Source organism: Sturnira hondurensis, unplaced genomic scaffold (assembly GCF_014824575.4).
Source record: "Sturnira hondurensis isolate 20B ecotype Veracruz unplaced genomic scaffold, ASM1482457v3 Scaffold0002039, whole genome shotgun sequence".
In the NCBI taxonomy this organism is placed as follows: Eukaryota; Metazoa; Chordata; class Mammalia; order Chiroptera; family Phyllostomidae; genus Sturnira; species Sturnira hondurensis.
In genome coordinates this window covers 695,791-716,756 of record NW_028074670.1, presented here as the reverse complement: position 1 = coordinate 716,756, position 20,966 = coordinate 695,791, and positions in this window count along the sequence as shown.

Sequence of the window (20,966 nt, the reverse complement as noted above, 5' to 3'; positions counted from 1 at the left end):
ACAGTGTGGCTGCCCGTCTGCACCAACCGCAAAGGTGTGGGAAGAGACATGAGGGAAAAAAGAGAGATGCCTGGTCCAGGTCAGGCCATGAGCCTGCAGGTGTAGGGAGGCCCTGTCCTCACATGGGTTTTCTACCCCAGGCCCAGGTGCAATGTCCACATCCCAGAGAAAAGTGCCCTTATCATCTGCACTCCAGGACGTCACAGAACCTCCTGCCACCTCTTCTTCAGCAGGGACATGCAAAGCTCCCTTGGGTGAGCAAGGCGGTTTTTCCTTGCCTATGGCATTGCCTTTGCTCCTGTCCATTCATAGGTGTGGCCGTGCATCACAACGCCAGAAACTGCCAGTCAGATGAAAACCCATACAAGCCACTAAGGTCACGGCTTCTGGGCACCACCAGCACCACCAAACTCAGGAACAAAGTAACACCCACAGTTATGTCTGTGCGTGCTGTCACCTGCCAGGCCTGTGCTGACCCATGGCTTTCTGTCTTTATCTCCCTGAGTCTCTCTGATGGTCCTGCTGGGAGGCACCATCATCACTGCTTTCCCGACAAAAGACAGAGCTTAAGCAATTGATCCCTGGTCACACACCTACTTCCGGGCAGCACAGGACGCTAGCACCGCCCTTTCTGAGCATGTGGAAGCCCCGCCCCTTTCACAGTCTCTCCTAGTCTTTTTCCACACACACATCCACATAACATACAGACACAGGAGTGTGTTCAACAGCTTATTTTGTAACATATCTTTCCTACCAGCAATCCATCTTGCTTTTTCTATTCAATATGATATCTTGGGTCATTTTATTTGATCAATGCTTCTCTGTTATTCCCTTGATAGATGGAAATAAAATTTCTATCTTGCCTGTCAAATTCCTAATAAGGAGAGATGTTTGGAAATTTTCTTCATAAACCTTGGAATGGAGATGAGATGTTAAAGGAAAAGTGACATAAAAGCAAAATCAAAACAGTCACTAGACTGCCGTGTAGGCAGGCACCTCGGTTCTCATGGCTCAGGAGGAGAGACGGGGGTGGGAGGTGCCCTGTAGGTGTACATAGGAAACAGACTTGTAGAGACCCTGTCCAGGGCTGCAGCCAGGCAGGGAGCCGAGAGAAGTCATCTCTGCAAGGAGGTGTGATGTGGTGGTCGGAGCACTCTCGCCGATACTGTCCCCCCGCAACCCACGCGACCTCGATAACTTTAATAATCCCTGCCAATGTTAATGCATCATGGGATGCTATCTGTTTACTCATTTGTGCTTTGATTCGTGGGAGGGTGAGGAAGAGGACAAGGTCCGCACACTTGTGTGTCACGTATGGGTGAATCTTATGAAACTGATTCCCACTGTGAATCAGTTTGGTTTCCATTTTTACACTATTATTTATAACTGCATGCTAAATATGTTTAGACTAAATGTTTGCACATATCATTGATTATGTTCCTGGGATAAATTCCCAGAAGTGTAATTGCTGGGTCAAAGCATATACATATTCTACTTTATATACTTTTTAAATTTTGCATCTTACCATGATTTTTAAGGAATCTAATTTATTAGGTATCTTCTCACCTATCTAACCACTCCTAACCAATCACCATTCAGGCTGTTCGACAAGTTTGATTCTCCCACATGTGTGTATTTGTGCATTTATGTTTTCTGTGTGCACATGGGGGTGCATATGTGCCTTATGTGTATGCACTTTGTATGATGTATGTTTTCTTGCAGTATCTTTTATGTGTATGTTTGTGTGCTGTATCTATTACTATATCTATGATTGTGTGCTGTGTGTGTTGTGGCTGTATATACTTTGTGTACATGTTATGTGTGTACTGCATATGTTGTGGGTATTTTTGTGTAGCTTTGTGTGTGTGTGTATGCTTTATTACAGTGTGTACATTTTTATATGTACATTTATGGGGGTCAGGCTTCCCTTCCTTGGTGTCTGCACAGCACCAGACAGGGCTCAGTGTAACAGTGGGTTAATTTGGTCTCCCCTGCTTTGGCCAAATGCAAATCCCAGCAGCATCACAAGGCTCTGCTTTGACCCAACCTCCTGATCAGGGAGGCAGAGGTTCAGAGACAACTGGCTGTCATTTCATGAGAATTGCAAAGTAGCCCCCATGCACAGCTGCTGACCAGGGGAACCCCAGCCATTGTAGCTGCCGCGCTGTGGCATTCTGAGACCACCAGACCCACTGAAGGTTCCACCTGCAATCATGTCCAAGTGGCTACTTGGCGAGATGTGCCCGTAACTCAGCAAGTGCAAACAAGAAGCACATGCTTCTAACCAGATGCTGACCTGACTGGGGAGGGAGGCCAGCACTCTGGTCACTGAGGGGCAGAGGCTGCTCCTCAGATGACACAGCAAAGATGTCTATCCTTTCTGAGACCAGGCGCTTTGGCATCTGGAACGCTCACCCATGGTGTGTGGCAATGGGCCTGTTCCTTCATTTGCAAGTTAGTTCAGAAACTTGCTACAGGTTTTTTGTTATTTGTGCCATAGAAGGTGAGTATTAATAGAGATGGGGGAAATGCTCTGAAGAGAATGTTTGCAAATTCCCCTCCCTAGGATTTCCAAGAGCACCTCGCCCCCTGGCTACAATCACATTTTTAAAATGCTGTCACTATAAAGTCACTTAGGATCTCATCCCGGCTGAAAACACCAACTGTCCATGCCTGGGGCACTAGGCTGGGGACAAGAAGGATTTTACCAAGTCAGACCTGTGCTCAGGAGCTTCTAGTGCCATAGGAAGATGAGACAGGGACACCAGCACCTGTGCTGCAGGTGAGCCTGCAGAGCACTGTGGCAGCCCAGACAGGAAGCCCTCCCACACAGACGGGGCTGAGGAGTACTTCAGGGAGGAGGCCACAAAGAGCCAGTTTAATGGGAAGTGTCCCTTATTTCCAGGGCAGGAGAAGACCAGCCAGAGACGTGTGCTTATTCTATCGAAGAGGAATGAGTCCTTAGATTTCCTCTCTGTGTTGTAATTACCCATCACAGGTAATTACATGATAGCATCACTTGGTGCAGTGGTTGCTTCACATTTTACAAACACCATCCAAGACTGTCATTAGACCCCTGGTGGTGGGCTCCTGCCTCCACCAATCAGGTGCCTGGGCCCCTCAGGGAGGGGCAGGCCTCCTGCCCATTCAGAGACCTAGTAGAGAGGGTTTCTATGCAAGGCCCCACCTGTGGGCAAAACTGGCCTGAAGGTTCTCCCAGGAGCCCTGCCCTGGGAAGTCTCCTGGCCACCATGGTGGCTGGTCCTATGAGTTCAGAGAGGTTCCTCCAGGGCCAGGCACAAGCCCTGTAGCTTTCTGAGGGTGTGTAGTACCAGCTGGTCTTCACTATGCTGGCATCCTGGGTGCTTCCTGCCTCCACCTCTCACCCCCACCCACTGTGGCTCCATTGGCCCAGCCAGTGCAAGGATCTGTTTCGCCCTATGCATTGCTGGGAGCATGGTGTCCCCGGGAGAGGGTGCAGCACAAAAGGTTAAGAAGAAGAATAACTGTAACAACAATAATATATAAATTGTTGGTATTTTCTCCGTGTTTCAGGCACCTTGCTAAATACTTTCCACTGAATAACTTATTAAATTCTTCGAAGAACCCTATTTGGTCTCTATAAAGACCTCATTTCATGAAAGAGAAAACTCAGGTTGGACAAATTTGGATAGTTGCTCTAGGTCCCACAGCTAATACAGGCAGACCGTGGAGATACTGCAGGTTTGGTTACAAACCATCACATTAAAGTTATATTGTATGAAAGCCAGTGGTAATCATTTGTTGGTGGAGGGTCATGCCTTTAATCTATAAAAACATAACATCTTTGAAGCATAGTGAAATGAGATCTGCTTTGTATGACAGATTTGATTCCTGGTCTGCCTAATTCCAGAGCCCAGGTGCTGAGAAGTCATTTGCCTTTTATTCAACTTGGGGAGGATGGAGAGGGTGAGAGCCCTAAGCCTGCCAGAGGCAGCAGGAGCTGGGGCTGGGAAGCTCAGTCTTCCACTCTCGAGGTGAAATGCTGCTATACTATTGCTCATATTGATCCTGGTTCTAATAAAAACCAAAGACTCATGAAATTCCATGTTTAGGTCACACACCAGAAGCTCTGACCCTTGGCAGTGGGACATTTCGAAGCCAGTCTGCAAGGAGCCACGAGAAGCCCAGGCAACCATCTGCCCTGCCCTGTTCCAGGGAAGGTCCCTGCCTCCACATACACACAGTGGGGCTATCTGTCTAACCCTGAACATGCGCGAGTGCCCACTGGTGTAAGCAGCATGAGGAAATGCCAAAAACTACTAGGAGTTTGATGGAAGGGCTGCAAAGATTCCTGTTTCTAAGAGGAGTCTTTCTAGAAGGATCAGGATTAAGAAAGATCCAGACCCTCAGAAGAATGACAAGGGCGCAGTTAGAGGCATGGGACAAGTGAAATGGGGGTGGGAAAGGTAACCTGGAAGTCAGAGTCCTGGGAAAGGGCTGTGGCCCACACTGAAAGCCCCACAGGTGTGAGGGAGGGTCCTCCACTCTGGGGACTGGCCTTTTTTACTGACAGTTTGTCTTGCAGCTGCTCAAGGCTGGGCAGATTTGCACAGGATTCAGGCAGATGGACAAAAATTTACAGAGCTGTCAGAACACCTAAATGTCTGACATGCCGTTATTCTGAGGTGGGGCCATCCATGCACGTACCGAAGGAAGTTCCGACTGCCTTATGTACTAAATACACACAAAACTGGCAGGATGCCAGTAAATTTACATAACAGAGTTGAAATCTGTGAATGCAGGCCCATACACAAAGTTATATGAACCCTGCTAAGTCATAGTTACCTGGACAGGGTGACAGAGCCTGGCTGACTTCATTTTCTCTACAATCCGCCACTTCAAGATTCCTCACTCTACAATCCACATAAGGGTGTCTTCCACAAGGATCTCTTGGCAAGGAGGGCAGCGCCCCACACCCAGATACCACAACAGCAGTACAAGCTCAGCAGCATGCAGCCTAAATACATGCACTGCCACCCAAGATAGTAAGGACCCACCACCATTCAGTGGTTAGGGATGCCCACCACTCCTGCAGGGAATCGCTGGTTAGGCACTCAATAGCATGGGTCTCAGAAGCTAATGCCTGTGGAGAGTGGCTGACATTGTGATGGACATCTGGAATGTGTACATAGCATTTGGCCCCAAATAGAGCACACACCCCATCTACTGATGCAGTGAGCATATCCAAGTCCACACGATTTTATGAGGCTACTTTTCTCAACTGATACACTTCCTCACTTAAGAGGCTCAAGGAATCATGTGTTGCAGTCAACATATGAGCAGTGTAAAAAGCCAAAGCAATTATCTCAATCTCAGTGACTACAGAAGCAGCTTGAGGAGAAAAAAAAATGGCTAATGGGTAGTACCACCAGGGAGTATACTTTACTTGGTGTCCCTCTTTAAATGATTCCCAATTGGTTAGCTGGGTTGCAAGAGTTTTCTAAACTCAAGCAAGCAAATAAGGCCACTCCCAGATACAATGGCCAATCCGATTTCCAGGCAAGTAAGGCCGCCTATGTGAGCCACACACTCAGAGAGCCCCAGTGGGAACTATAGCTCACACATAATTCCACACCCCCCAGTAGTGCTTCAGAGTTTACTGCTGACACACACCTAGAGGAGACCAGCCCACTTGGGCTTATCCTTTAAGGTTCTCAGTACAGAATGGGGTTGGTCCAGCCAACTCCACAGTCTCAGCCATGAGTCATTCCAAGCCATCCCATATGGAATAGCCAACTACTGGCCAGGGCTAGTCATACTGTTGTTTCACCCCAGCATAGATGTCAGTCCAGTCATGTTCCACGGGGGATGTGCACTGTTCCACTGGTTCTTACTCAAGTCCAGTTTGAGACAGAAGCTGGAGAGATGTGCCATGGGAGGCTGGCCGCTGTGCTCAGGAGGATTTCAGTGCAGACCTAGCATGCTGATTGGTTAGCCACTGAGACATAGGTATGTACCCAGTCCACTAAGGTGTTATTTTGCACCCTAGGGGAGAAAAGACAAAGCAGTTATTGGAACAAACAATGACAAACCACAACCCTCAGGCAAAGTACAAGCAAGTTTATGGCCAGCCGATAAGACAGGGGCTGGCAGAGGGGGCCTCCCTAGGCACAAATACCATAACTTTTGCACCTCAACTCAGGGTTCGGTATCTACTTGCAAGCAGTGGAGAACTCATAATGGGTCATAAGGATACCACAACGGTGCCACAAAGAAGCATCTTGTGATCTGCTGGCCTTGGGTATGTTACTCGCAAGATTGAGGGGCATGTCCCAATCACCCAGGGCACTATTTGCAAATTTCTCTCCTCTCTTTTTCCCCAAGGGGCAACAAGATCCACCCAATGTATGTGGGAGAGTTTTATTTCCCAGGCCATATCCAACTGGCTGTTTGTCCTTGCTCTAGGCCCTCGGGTGCAAGCAACCAAATGCTTCCTTGTTTTCCTGTGCCTGGTTTCAGCAAAGTATCCTTAGTCTGTATCTGTAACTGCATTGGAGCAGCAGACCAGTGAAGTAAAGTTTCCACCACAGCTGGACCCCACTCTGACCCCTCTCATTTAGAGTCCAGGGGATAGTCCATAAGTGTTTCATCCAACCCCCCAACGTAGTGGTGGCAGCTGCAGCTGCAGGCCCTGCTTTAATAGGCCATTGTCATTGTGCCATTTGATCATTCTGGCAGCCTGGGGCTAATAGGCTACACAGTACTTCCAATCAATCTGCATGTCATGGGCCCATTATTGCACCAAAGCCCCAGTAAAATGTGTCCCCTGATCACTTTCAATGATCAAGCGTCACCTATAAGTAGCGCATAAGCATGCTAGCACTTCGATTACCACTTTCTGATCTGGGTGGTGTGTGGGCTAAGCTGCTAAGAGTCCAGTATCCATGTCCACACATGTGACTGCACACTTATATCCCTTTGAATTTGGTAGGTGTCCAATTATGTCAACCTGCCACTGGGTCAGCAGTAGCTGTCCCAGCATCACCTGCCCAGTAGTTCCCACAAACCTCTGGAGCTGCCCTTGCAAACAGACAACACAGGTCTCACAAGCTTCTTGTACCTCTGCTAAGGCGACAGGTAACTCCCAAGTTTTTATAGTGGACCACATGGCCGTCTGTCCGGCACGTAAGAAGCAACGGTGTAGCCGCTGGACTACTTCTCTTCCTGACGGGCTGGTAGGCACTGTTTCCTGTTTCCTGTTTCCACTGGCTAGAGTGTCAGCCTCATCATTCCCAGGGGAGGCAAGGGGTACATGCCCAGTCACATGATACACAGTAATTTGTTTCCGGTGGCCTAATTCCCAGAGGTCTTGTCACAAGGCCTGCCTGCATAATGGCCTATGCATAACCATCCATGTATTTGCATGCCACGTAGAGATCCATAATACTGTTCCCCGTGCACCGCCCAACTGTCTGTGCAAATAGTTGGGTGCGGGCCTCACTGGCAGTCATGAGCCACACTGCTCACAGTTCTGCCCACTGGCTTCTCTGACCTTCTCCATTAACAACCCAGAGAGTGTCTGTTTCTGGCTGAATTGCTATAGCAGTCCACATGGTGGGCTGACCCTTGCCAGACCCATCCATATACCATGCATCTGAGGGAATAGGTGCCTGCCCTTCATGGAAGCGTCTAGCTTCCATTTCTTTTATAGGGGCAGGAGCAGTAGATTTTTCATCTATTTAGGTGACAGGGCCCAACACTTCCTGCAATTCAACCCATAGGGGGGCTAGTCAACAGGGTATTCCTTTGCTACAGATAAGCACCTCCACACTTACCCAACATAGAAGTCTGAGCTGTCCCACTGAGAGGCTTGGCCAACCAGTCTTGGACCCCCTGCAATGGAATAAGCAGTCCTTACTGGGGCAGTTCCTGTTATATCCTCCATGGCCACCTGGGCAGCATACACCGTCACCAGTTGCTTTTCTTCAGGGAGTACCGTGCCTCTTCTCCTTTCCCTAGTTGGGCCCAGAATCCCTGGGTTTGATGTAGCCATTCTGATCATTGTCAAAGACCCCACCAAAGCCTTCTCGTGTCACATGCACATGTAGCTTAAAAGGTCTAGGAGGATCCAGAGCACGCAAGGCCTGGGCATGCTTAGTTATGTGCTTCACTCCTTGGAAGACTTATTCGAGGTCAGGGTCCAGTCCCAGCTCATTTTCTTTTTTTACCGAGGCATACAATGGGTGAACAACCTGAGCGAGGTGGGACACCAACACTCTCCAGTACCGGAACAGGCCCAAAAGTGTCATTCTCCATATGCCATCCGGCTTTTGCACTGGTCACACGGGAGAGTTGAAGGGTCTGTGGGTGGCCCTAATTAGCCCTGCCTTTTCCAACTCTCCTAAAGTAGCCACGATCTCCTCACGTCCTTCAGGCAGCCAGTACTGTTTCACTGCTGTCACATGTTGTGGGGACAGTAACTGAATGGGGGGCGGTGCTCAGCATGCCCCCACAAAATAGATTTTACCACTAATACTCCCAAGCAGAACTCCTCCACAGTGGTTTGCAGGCATAACCCTTGGAGCACATCAATGCCCAGGATATACTCAGGAATGGGGACACGTAAACAGTGTATTCACGGTGGTAGGCAATCGCCCGATACCCAGTGAGAGCTGTATGGCCTTCGCCTTTACACTATGCCCCATGTAAACATTGATAGAGGCCTCAGGCCCCAGAAGCTTGTCAGGGTTTCCATACAGGAGCATACACTCTGCCCCTGTGTCTACTAGAGCCAGGACCTGCTGAACATTTGTAGGAGACTAATGGATAGCCAATTCCACATGTGGCCTCTGGTCCCCACCAATCCCCTGTAGACAGGTTCCTCAGCCCTACCCCTATTCAAATGTCCAAAGATGATCTCCTCCCTCTTCTCAGGAGGTTGGCACAGCCAGGTGGTCTTCTTGGGACTGGATGGGCCTCTTGGGTCACGTTCCCAGGTTTCTTCCTCGCCACCTTCTTCTGAGGCTGCAGGAAATGTTGGTCAGCTCACACCTGTTACCACAGTTCTAATAGGTAAGCTTTAGGCTTCCTATCAATCTTATTTCAGTCTGCTCCAGTCCTAAAAGGTCTGACCACATATGAGTCCTAGTCACCCACAGGGGATCACTCTTTAACTGTGAGACAGAGGGAGCTTGAGACACCACTTGTACTTTCTGCTGCCGCCATGTCACTTCCTCCCCAACTTGCCACCATTATGGTGATGTAATTAATGTGACACCCAACATTCAGGGCTAACAGAGCCATGAGGGATCCAAAAGAGGCAGAGGAAGTGTGCTGCAACACCAGATCCCCCATCCCTGCCACACAACATCAATCATCAGGGCCATGAGTATCGGGATTGAACATAGCCTGGTGCATAACTGACTCCCACAGAATTTGCACTGAGTCCGCACAGGACTGCTACTTCCTCACAGTGTCTGGGACATCCCCTGCATCTGCCCAGACTGTACAAATCACAGCTGGCCCATTCTAACAGAGAATGAGACCCCTGCCCCCTTGCATTTTGCCAGCCATTCTGCAGCCATTGGGACAGGGAAGGGTGAATTGTAGTGAGTGGAAGCTAACTTTTCCATGCTATTATCAGTGCACATAATACTGTCCCTCCCTGAATTCCGAAGGCAGAGGGGCCATGCTGCTAAGGGCTCCCTGGCCCTCTGCCAAAACTGCTTCCCTGGGTAGACTAGTTCAGCCTGCGTGTAGGGGTGATAGGTCACGTGCTCAACCATCTGGGCTGCTGAGACTTCATCCTCTGTATCACTACTGGGCAAGTCCCACAGGGGACTTGGTTCTTCTTCCCTCTGACTCATTCACTATGACCAGGGATGGGGACTGCTGCAGCTCTGCTGTTTGGAGGTCTTCCTCCAGGGCACGGATCCGGGTCTCCAAGCCTTTCTCTCTTCCTCAGAGTTTGGGTACCTTCACTGCATCATAGAGTGCTGTCTCCATCTTAGCTCACAAGGCTGAAAGAAACAAGCAGCCCATAGGCCCCATGGCTGCCCCGATGCTTGCAGACTCCAGGGTCTTCCCTACCACCCACAGGGCCTTCTCCATCTTGTTGGGTACACCAGTAATGTCAGGACAGTCCTGAGTGGGAACCCAAACCACAAGGAGACCTGCCACTGAATACCACATGCCAGTGGCAGGCCACCCCTTTAAATACCCCTCTGGGGGTACCAATGGCTCCATACCATACTGCAATGAATCCTGACAACTACATCAAGTGCCTTGCGGCTGTCCAAGGTCAGGTAGATTCACATGGGATTTGGGCAGACCGAGGAAAATTCATGGAGCCATCAGGATGTCTGACATGCCTTTATTCTGGACTAGGGTGATCCACACTCACCGCAGGCCACGTGTCAGGCCAGGGAAAGTCCCAACTCCCTTTTTTTATCCATTTCAAAGCTAATTTATTTTTTAAAGTATATTTTATTGATTATGTTATTGTAGCTGTCCCATTTTGTTCTCCCCTTTATTGCTCTCCACCCTGCACCCACCCCTCCCACCAGCATTCCCACATTTTTAGTTCATGTCCATGAATTGTACATGTAAGTTCTTTGGCTACTCCATTTCCTATACCATTATTAACCTCCCCTGTCTATTTTGTACCTACCATTTATGCTTCTTATTCTCTGTACCTTTTCCCCCAATCCTCCCTCACTTCCTTCCCACTGATAACTCTTCATGTGACCTCCATTTCTCTTATTCTGTTCCTGTTCTACTTGTTTGCTGAGTTCATTTTTGGTTTTGGGTGGGTTTTTTTTTAGTTTCAGTCGTTGATAGTTGTGAATTTGTTGTCATTTTACTGTTCATATTTTTTATCTTCTTCCTTTTCTTAGATAAATCCCTTCAACATTTCATAAAATAAGAACTTGGTAATGATGAACTCCTTTAACTTGACCTTGGCTTGGAACCACTTTGTCTTCCCTTCTATTCTAAATAATAGCTTTGCTGGATAGAGGTATCCTGGATGTAAGTTCTTGCCTTTCATGACTTTGAATACTTCTTTCCAGCCCTTTCTTGCCTATGAATTTTATTTTGAGAAATCAGTGGATAGTCTTATGGAAACATCTTTGTAGGTAACTGTCTCCTTTCCTCTTGCTGCTTTTAAGATTCTCTCCTTATAGTTAATCTTGGGGGATGTAACTATGATGTGCCTTGGTGTGTGCTTCCTTGGGTTCAACTTCTTTGGAACACTCTGAGCTTCCTGGACTTCCTAGAAGTCTATTTCCTTTGCTATATCAGGGAAGTTCTTCATTATTTGTTCAAATAAGTTTTCCATTTCTTGCTCTTCCTTTTCTCCTTCTCACATCCCTATGATTCAGATGTAGGAACGTTTAAAGGTGTCCTGGAGGTTCCTAAGCCTCTCCTCTTTTTTTTCGAATTCTTGTTTCTTCATTCTATTTTGATTGAATGTTTTTTCTTCCTTCTGCTCCAAATCATTGATTTGAGTCCTAGTTTCCTTCCCCTCACTGTTGGCTCCCTGTCTATTTTTCTTAATTTCACTTTGCATAGCCTTCACTTCTCCCTCTATTTTGTGACCATACTCAGTGATTTCTGTGAACATCCTGCTTACCAGTGTTTTGAACTGTGTATCTGACAAGTTGGCTATCTTTCCATCACTTAGTTGTACATTTTGGAACTTTGATCTGTTCTTTCATTTGGGTCATACTTCTTTGCCTCATTGTGCCTTTTATGTTGTAATGGGTAAAGCCTTAGGTATTTGCCATTGTGGGGCAACCTGCATCTCTGTATTATGGCAATGTATGTGGTTAAGGGGTCTGAGAGGGAACAGTGTCATTTGCTTGGCTCTCATCAGCTTTCAGCCACTTTTTTTTCAGTCACTACTACCCACAAGCAAATTGGGCCCTTCTGGTGTTAATCCCTGGTTGGGTGGGTTTATGTATGTTCTAGGACCCTGTGGGTCTCTCCAAAGAAATCTCCTGTAAGGCTTGGAGTTTCTCACACTACTGCAACCCAAACAGGTTGAGGATTTATCTCCCCATGCTGGAACCCTGGGTTGCATGGTCTGTATCTCTCCCCAGTTGTTTCTTCCAGTTTCTCCACATGCAAATGTGGGACCACCCAGTCCACCAGTCATCACCTTGCTGCATGTGCTCTCTGACCTGGCTGCCCATCTCCACCTCCCCCACCAGTGTGAGTGAATATTTCTTCTTTAACTCTTTGGCTGTTTGACTTTCATACAGTTCAATTTTTTTTGCAGTTCTGGTTGGTTTTTGTTTTTAAATTTGATGTCTTCTTCTAGTTGTGTGAGGAAGCAAAGTGTATCTACCTACACCTCCATTGGCCTCATCCAATTCCCTGTATATTAAATGCATACAAACCCAGCAAGGTGCCAAAATATTATATAACAGAGCTTGATTCTGCACATATGGGCCCCTACTCAAGGTTATATGAACAATGCTAAGTCATAGCTGCCCAGACATCTGGGTGAGGGAGTCTAACTACTTTACTTTCCCTACACAGTTGTTTACCAGAGACAACTCTGTATTTAATCCCACATGTGGGCTCATTCCTTGAAGAGAAAGGAAGTCAGTGGTACCTAAGGAAGAGCCCGTCTGCACTGTGACAAGGATGACCAAACATTGGTTTGGACAAGGATGCCCTTTGACAAGGACAAACCGAACACTGGAGCTGGAGTGGTAATTCAGGAAATACATGTTTCCAGTGCCCCGTCCCACTGCTGCTCACCCAGGCCCAATCCAGTGTGGAGGGGATTCCCCAAGGGCCTGGCAAAATGCAAAGGGAGGAGAATTGTCTTTTCCTCTTTTCACTTTCCTCCCTTGGCCCAGAAGACAGAGAGTTTGCCATTTGGGCCTATTGGGGGCACCTTCAGAGTCTGTGGCTCTTCCTTCCTTGCTGACTGAGGGTCACACAGCCTCATGTCTGGGTGCATTCTCCTCCGAGAAGGACCCTGGAGGTCTTCACACAGTGTGGGCCAACAGTCCTGGGCAGATCACAATGCTTGGCTGGGCAGCTAGCCCCAAGGCCTGGTCTCAGACGGGTAAGCAATGGGAAACCTAACGGAGTGTAAATTCTGTAACCCAACAGTCAAAGAACTGGAGTTTGACTCCTGCATCCTGTGTCACATAGAGGCTGCCACTTCTCATGATTTGTCCAGGCGTATACAGCAGGAGGGGCAGCAAGGCTCACTCTCTGTTCTAGAATTAGCCATGCCCAAGGGGCTAGACAGTGCTGGGAAACTGCCCCTGCTGAGGGTCTCCTCATTCAGTGTGGTGTCCGCAGCACAGTGCCTAGGGGAGTGGGCCAATGCACTGTGCCTGCGAGCATTTGGCAGGAAAGACACAAGTGGGTCCTACACAGACAGCAATAAGTACCAGCAGGTGAGAGGACCACAGGACGAGGGATCTGAGACATGTGGTGTCACACATCCAGCTGAGCAAACCAGCTAAGCATCCAGCCGGCATCTGAGAGGCCCATCGGCAGGTAGGAGGGGTCTCATCACTGACAGGAGCTTCAGAAGACCAGCAACTTCTAAGGGGCCACAAAATAGTAACCAGGACAGAATCCAGATCAGGACACAGAGTAAAAAGGTGGAGAAAATTATGGAATGTCATATTTGCTACCAAAAGCTTTAGAAGTTAGTGAAGAGATGGCTGGAATTTCGTTACTATTACTATTAACTAACATCTCCTGACCCTCTGTCAATCCTTCTAACCTCACATTTCCCACCAGTGACACGTACTCCTCTGACTTTACGTACAGTATTCCATATATGCCCATGAAAGCAGATGTACTAATCTCATTGGCAGATGGTTTTTTATGAAATTTGTATTTTTGTTATAGTTTGAAGTTTATATTATGTGGCTATTTTACCTATTCATTTTTTAAAAAACAATAACAATAAAGAATGCAAATTCTCAAGTGTTATGCTCAGAGATTGCGATGGAGGAGTCCAAAGTTAAGCCCAGAATGTGTATTTTTACAAAGCTCCCCAAGCAATTCTGGTGCAGGTTCTTCCAGATAATACTCTGAGAAACATCACCCCTTCCTAATACGTTTTCTTGGAAAACATAGTAAAACACATGGCACAGCTGAGAGCCACTTGGGGTGATTGGACTTCAGCAATCACACTAACAGTGTGTTGTGGAGCCTCAAACACAGGCAACACTCAGCATGCCACTGCAACCAAAAAAAGCAATGTTTCCCAGAACACGAACAAGAGCAGCAACAGGGAGGAAGTCAGCACTTAAAAAGCCCTGGAGTTGCTCTCTCAGCTTTGCTAACTCATTCATTCATTCCATTTTTAAGGACTTGTTTGCGTAAGGCACTGTGCTGGGTTCTGAGAAAAGAAACAGTAAGCAAAAGCAGACACCACCCCTTCCTTTGAGAAGAAGTCTAGTGGGAGACACAGATATCCATCAAAGTTTCCACCAAGCAAATACAAACAGCCCCTAGGACAAGAGCTATGTCGGAGAAGGGCCATCCTGGAGGGCTTGTAATAGGGCAGTGGGTCAAGGGTCATGGAGGACTTCCCCGAGGATGTGACTCTTAAACTAACATCTGAAGAGAACATGGTCTTTAACTAGCTCAAGAGGGGAGAGGGTCTTCTGGGGTCTCATAATTACTCCTGCTGTTAATGTTAGAATAAGCAATAGCAGAGTAAAGGTAGAGCAATGATGACCCTTTGTGGACCTAGCAGGTCACTGTGTCTCAAGTACCTCATCGGGAGGCCTTTAATCTTCAGACTCTCCTTCCATGGGAGAGGAAAAGGGCCACTGCCCAAGAGGCCCAGAGAGATTATGACACCCACCTTCTTTCATCCCCCACCCCATCCTTAGACAACCACAACACCCATTTTCTGACAACAAATGATACAAATTGCTCATGAAGGCCTACTTACAAGATGAAGCTTTGGGCATATTCAGGACACTCTACCACTCGGAACTCCTTCCCTGGAAATTTGACATTTTGAGCTGACTTCTAATCTTTAAACACACCAGAGTATCCCTAAGCCGTTGTCTGCTTCCCATACAATGGCCATCCCATTCCCATCTCCACACCATTCTTACCTGAGAACAGCAAAAAACATAAGGTTTCTCTTATTCCTTCTTTCATACATTCCTGAGTTGTGCTGGGCCTAAAATGTACCAAGGTAGGAACTATGAGGTGGGAGATTCATGAACTCTTCTCAGCATTTCAAATTTTAGGAAAAATTACGTATTTAATCACATTAAGGTCTTCTCTGTTAACCCAAGAATTTGGGCCTCTCTGCTTTTAGGTTGAATTGCCTCAACTCTGCCCTGTGATTTGATGATCTTGTAACTGAGTAAAAGTCGTGATTGACTATTGCATGATTTAATACACGTTTAAAACACAAACTAAGTCTTGCTTACTAGATGTAGTTTATTTAGAAAATCTATCAAAATCCACTGTGGGGTCAGAAGGGTGAAAGCATAATAAAAGAGGTTCTCAGCAGTGGACAGACTGGGAACCCTGGTAGAGCAGAGAGACCGGTTTTAGATCCTGGTTCCATCTGTCCCAGCTTTGTGAACTTGTGAACCTCAGCTTTTCTGATCCTAATTCCTCCTGTGGTAAAGTAAGATCATACTGGCCAACTTTGGCAGTTATAAAAATCAGATGTACGGCACATAGCGTAGGGCCTGGGGCATGGTGAGTAGTCCACAGGTGTTCTGATGTGGATGATGGTGAGGTTGGTGAAGACGATGATGACAAAGGTGATGGTGATGACGATGATAGTGAAAATAATGATGATGGTGGTAATAATAAAGATGTTGAAGATGATAGTGACGTTGATGATGGTGACATTAATGACTTCCCATCCAGAGGGATTCTGGCTCAATTGGTTTGGGGTGGGGTTCATAAATACCATTTTAAAGCTCCCCAGATGACTCTAATATATAGCCAGGATCTACAGCCACTTCCCTCAACCAATGGTTCTCAATTTTTTTTATTTCAGGACCCCTTTATACTCATAAAAATCATCCAGGTCCCCCCAAAAGTTAGTTTGAAGCAATTTTTTAAAACACAAAAACATACATGTATACATATTTTTCATTAGGCATCAGATCAATGGTATTATCATATAACACATAGCCTCTGGAAAACTTCACTAAACACTCGTTTTTTTAAAAAAAGGAGGGAAAAAGAAAAGTAATGTCTTGCATTGTTATGAAATGGCTTTGACTTCATTATGCTGCCTTAGACCAAGTTTTACACACCAAGGTATTGCCTTCTGCACTGTTCTTCCTCTCACCCCAACATTGCACACACACACACACACACACACACACACACACACTGCTAGCCTCCCTCCCTGGCATCTCTTCCATGCGTAGAAGAGGAATCACAACCATTTACTTGCAGTCAATGTCAAAATCCACATAGGCTGATAGACTGAGCATGCAAAAAAGTCAGGCTTACCTCTGTTCTGGCTGTTTAAAAAAGAACATGAAAGACTGATTGATTAGCAAAGTAGATAAATAGTGTAAACAATACCGCAAGACCTGCATGAGCAAATAAACTTTTACATACCCTCAAGCTCTGTGCAAAAAGACTAGACACTGAGTATGCAATTTCACAACCAGTCATATCACATTTTTTAAAAAAGATTTTATTTATTTAGTTTTAGAGAGGAGAATGGAGGGAGAAAGAGGGGGAGAGAAACATCAATGAGTAGTTGCCTCTCTCACATCCCCTACCAGGAACCTGGCCCACAACCCAAGGATGTGCCCTGACTGAAATTAAACCCGCGACACTTTGATTCACAGGTCCACATTTAATCCACTGAGCTACAACAGCCAGGGCTCTCTTTTGCTTTTAAGATTCTCTACATTTAACCTTTGGCATTTTAATTAACATGTATCTTGAAGTAGGCCTCTTTGCATCCATCTGGTTTGGGCCTCTTTGTACTTCCTGGGCTTGCATATCTATTTCCTTCACTAAATCAGGAAATTTTCTTTCACTATTTTTTCAAATAAATTTCCAATTACTTGCTCTTTCTCCTCTCCATCTGGCACCCCTGTTATGTGAATGTTGGACCACTTGAAGTTGCCCCAGAGGCTGCTTACACTATCTCATTTTGGGGGGAATTCTTTTTTCTTCTTCTTGTTCCATGTGGTTGTTTTCTGCTTCCTTACATTCCAAATAATTTATCTGATTCTTGCTTTCATCAATTCTACTCTTGTTTTCATGGAAATTGTTCTTTATTTAAATTAGTGCATCCTTTGTTTCTGACTGGATTTTTTTGCGCTGTTGAGGTCCTCACTAAGTTCCTTGAGCATTCTTATAACCAGTGTTTTGAACTCTGCATCTGATAGACTGCTTATCTCCATTTTGTTCAGCTCTTTCTCTGGAGTTTTGATCTGTTCTTTTACTTTGGCCATGTTTCTTTGTCTTCTCATTTTGGCAGCCTCCCTGTGTTTGTTTCTATGTATTAGGTAGAGCTTCTATGACTCCCTGTCTTGGTAGTGTGGCCTAATGAAATAGGTGGCACCTTCCCCTATCACCCAAGCTGGGTACTCATGGCATGCCCTTCATGTGGGCTGAGCATACCCTCCTCTTGTAGTTGAGTCTTAATTGGTGTTGGCAGGTCAGTGGAAGGGATTTACCCAGTCCAGTCAGCTGCAAGGACTGGTTGTGACCACTAACCACCAACCTCTGCCCTGTGTGGAGGATCAGCTGTACAGGGACAGGGTTGTGGTGCTGCGATATGTTCTGTAGCTCTCCACTGGGTGTGCAGGCTTTGGGGTTTCCCAGGGGGTGCAAGTCAAGATCAACCTCCACCTTTGTTTTGCCTGGGGCTACTGTGCCTGGGCTATAAACCAAACTGAGATGGCTGCTATTTGTTCTTGGCTTGGAGATTCCCAGGCAAAGCCAAGCAGTGAATATAAGGTGGTTGCTGCTAGGGCCTGGCCTGTAGCCATTTAGCAAAAGGTACAGGGGCTGGGAGCTCACTGAGGCTCATTGTTGCTTGTTGAGAGGGTTTAGGAAGTTGTGAAGCATGAGCCAAGACCAGCCATTCATATGGAAAAGCAGCTTGAGTGAGCCCGTAAGTTGAGTGGGACAGAGTTTTTGTGGATCTCCAGGGTGGGGCAAACAGTGTTAGTCAGGTTAATGGAGTCCCAGATATTTCACCAGCCTACTGGCTCTGTGGTTCTGTGGAGGAAAGGTTCAGAAAAGGGACAATGGCCTCTGCCGGCATTTCTATCTGGGAGAAAGCTGTCCCCCAGCTCTTACCTTAATGCTGGACACTTCAGTTTCTTTCCATATGCCACTGGTGCCCTTCAAGCTGCTACCCTGATGCTGGAGTTCAGAGAGAGTGAGTCTGAGTAAGTCTGTGTGTGGGTTCTTTAAGAGGAACTGCTTGGGACTCCAGAAGTTTCTTCCAATAACTCACTCCCTGCTGGTTTTTGCAGGCAGAAGATACGGGGATTTATCTTCCTGACACTAGAACCCTGGGGTAGGGGATGTATTGTGGGGCCAGGTCCTCCTTGCTCCCAAGATATCCCTTCTGAATTTTTATCCACCCCACATGGATGTGGAACCGGTCTGTTCTACATCTCTGCCTCTACTACAAGATTGGATGGATGTGATTTCTTTAATTCCATACCTGTTCAACTCAATGTCTGGCTGTTGTAAGTGATGGTTGTTGTGTATTTTAGTTGTAATTTTGATGTGGTTGTCTGAGGACAAGCTGTGTTTACCTATTCTGCCATCTTGACCAGAAGTCTTACATTTAACTCTCAGCAGTTCCTTTTAAAACTAAGTATAAACTGTCATGTGACCTAGCAATTGCACTCTTTGGCATATATTCCAGAGAAATGATGATTTAAGTTCACACAAGAACCTATACACAAGTGCTTTATGGTCGCTTTACTCATAACAGCCCCAAACTGGAAGCTACCCAATGACTTTCAATGAGGAATAAATAATAAACTGTGGTACATCATAACATGGAATACTGCTCAGCCATGAAAAAGAATGTACTTTTGATACACCCACAACTTGGATGAACCTCAAGCAAATAATGCTTAGTAAAGAAAAGGCAACCTCAAAAGGGTACCTACTTCATAATACCACTTATATAATATTAATTAAATATCATAATTACAGAGATGAAGAACAGATTAGTGGTTTCCAGGGGTTAGGAATGGGGGGATAAATAAGGTGTCTACAGACAGGGAGCAAGAGGGAGATGTGTGGTAATGATACAGTAAAGTACCTTGGTTGTGGTGGTTACATGAAGCTACACATGATAAACTTGTGTAGAGCTGCACACACACACAAATGAGTGCATAGATAACATGGAATCTGAGTGAGTGTGTGGATTGTACCAATATCCAGGCCCTGGTTTTGATATGGTCCTATAATAATGTAAGATGTTCCCACTAGGAGAAGCTGGGGGAAAAGTGCTCAGGACCTTCCTCTACATGCCTTTGTACTTCCCTCCAAATATGTAATTATTTCAAAATAAAAAAATTTAAAACCTGCAGGATTTTCATTTAAAAGGCCTCTTTTATTCTTAGAGCTCACACCTCTACATAATGATCGAGATACAGCAGTAATGGTCCCTGGCCTCCTAAAGGAGGAGAAACATTAAAAGTTCCTGCTGATTCATTTTGTAACCCTGGTCAAGTCACTTCTCTTCTCTGATCCTCAATTTCCCATCTTGAAAATGAAGATCAAATGACTGTTAAAAACTTTTGCAATTCTTGAGACGAATTGCCTCATATGGACTGGGAAGGATGCCCGTAATATAAATGTAGGGTTTTTTACTCATTCTGTCAGAAAAGCCCAGGGGCAATACCAGGACATGGCAACCATGGAGACAATAGGCAAATGAGGACCATTTGACCCATGCTCTGGGCCCTGCAGCCCTGCTTGTACGGCAGCTGTTAGACTATGAAGAAAACGGGGGCTTCTGGAAAACGGGAGCTAAAGTGAGGGACCAAAGAAGCCGCTGTGCTTCTTCAAGCCAATCAAGCCTGTGGTCTCCCAATCGAGCCACACCCATCATGGGTAGGAGAACTCAGCCTGCAACCTGAACTCCACCCTGACCTTCAGGCAGGCCCCACTGGTTGGCAGGAGTTGATTGCGATCACTGCCCTAAGCTAGTGACTAGGTGCCAGCGTCTCAGGACATCACATCTGGTTTCACCTGTTAGCCAGTGACTTCCATTTTCACATCTTTAGCCTTCACCTCTCCCATAGAATCCAGACTGCATTATCTAACTACCAGCTTGACATTGACACCTGGCCCCAAACTGGAAATGGCTGAAACCACACTTTTGATTCCTTGTCACCTAAACCTGCTTCCTCTCCAGTGTTCCCCTCAGGTCAGCACCCCTGACCTGCCATCCCTCCTTAGGCTATGAACCTGTCCTGGTGACTCCACCTCTCAGATGTATTCCAAGTCTCCCCACTCCCTCCATCCCCATGGTCACTACCCAACCCCAAGGCATCTTCCTTGTCTGGACCCACCCCCAATAAGATGATCCTTTTATGTTATGAATTAGATCCTGTCACTCCTTTCACTTAAGACCCTCCAATGGCTTCCTGTCCCCCTTAAAACAAAATCCAAATTCTTCACCTAGGCTTATAAGGCCCCGTCCCCTCTGACTCATAACCCCTACCCTTGCTCTGGCTCAGGCACTGTGCTGCTTGGGGCCTCCTTTGCTTCCTTTTTTTCTTTTTCTTTTTCAATTGTTGTTCAAGTACAGTTTTTTCCCGTTTACCCCCATTCCAGCCCACGCGCCCAGCCCTCCCCACCTCCCTCCCATTTCTACCCCCCTTGTTATCGTCCATGTGTCCTCCATACTTGTCCCTGCGCACCCTTGCCTTTCCCTCTGCCTCACTAGATGTGGTGGGTGCTCTGCCAGACAGGAGGCTCCTTCTCACAGGCACCCCTCCACCACCTTCCTTAAC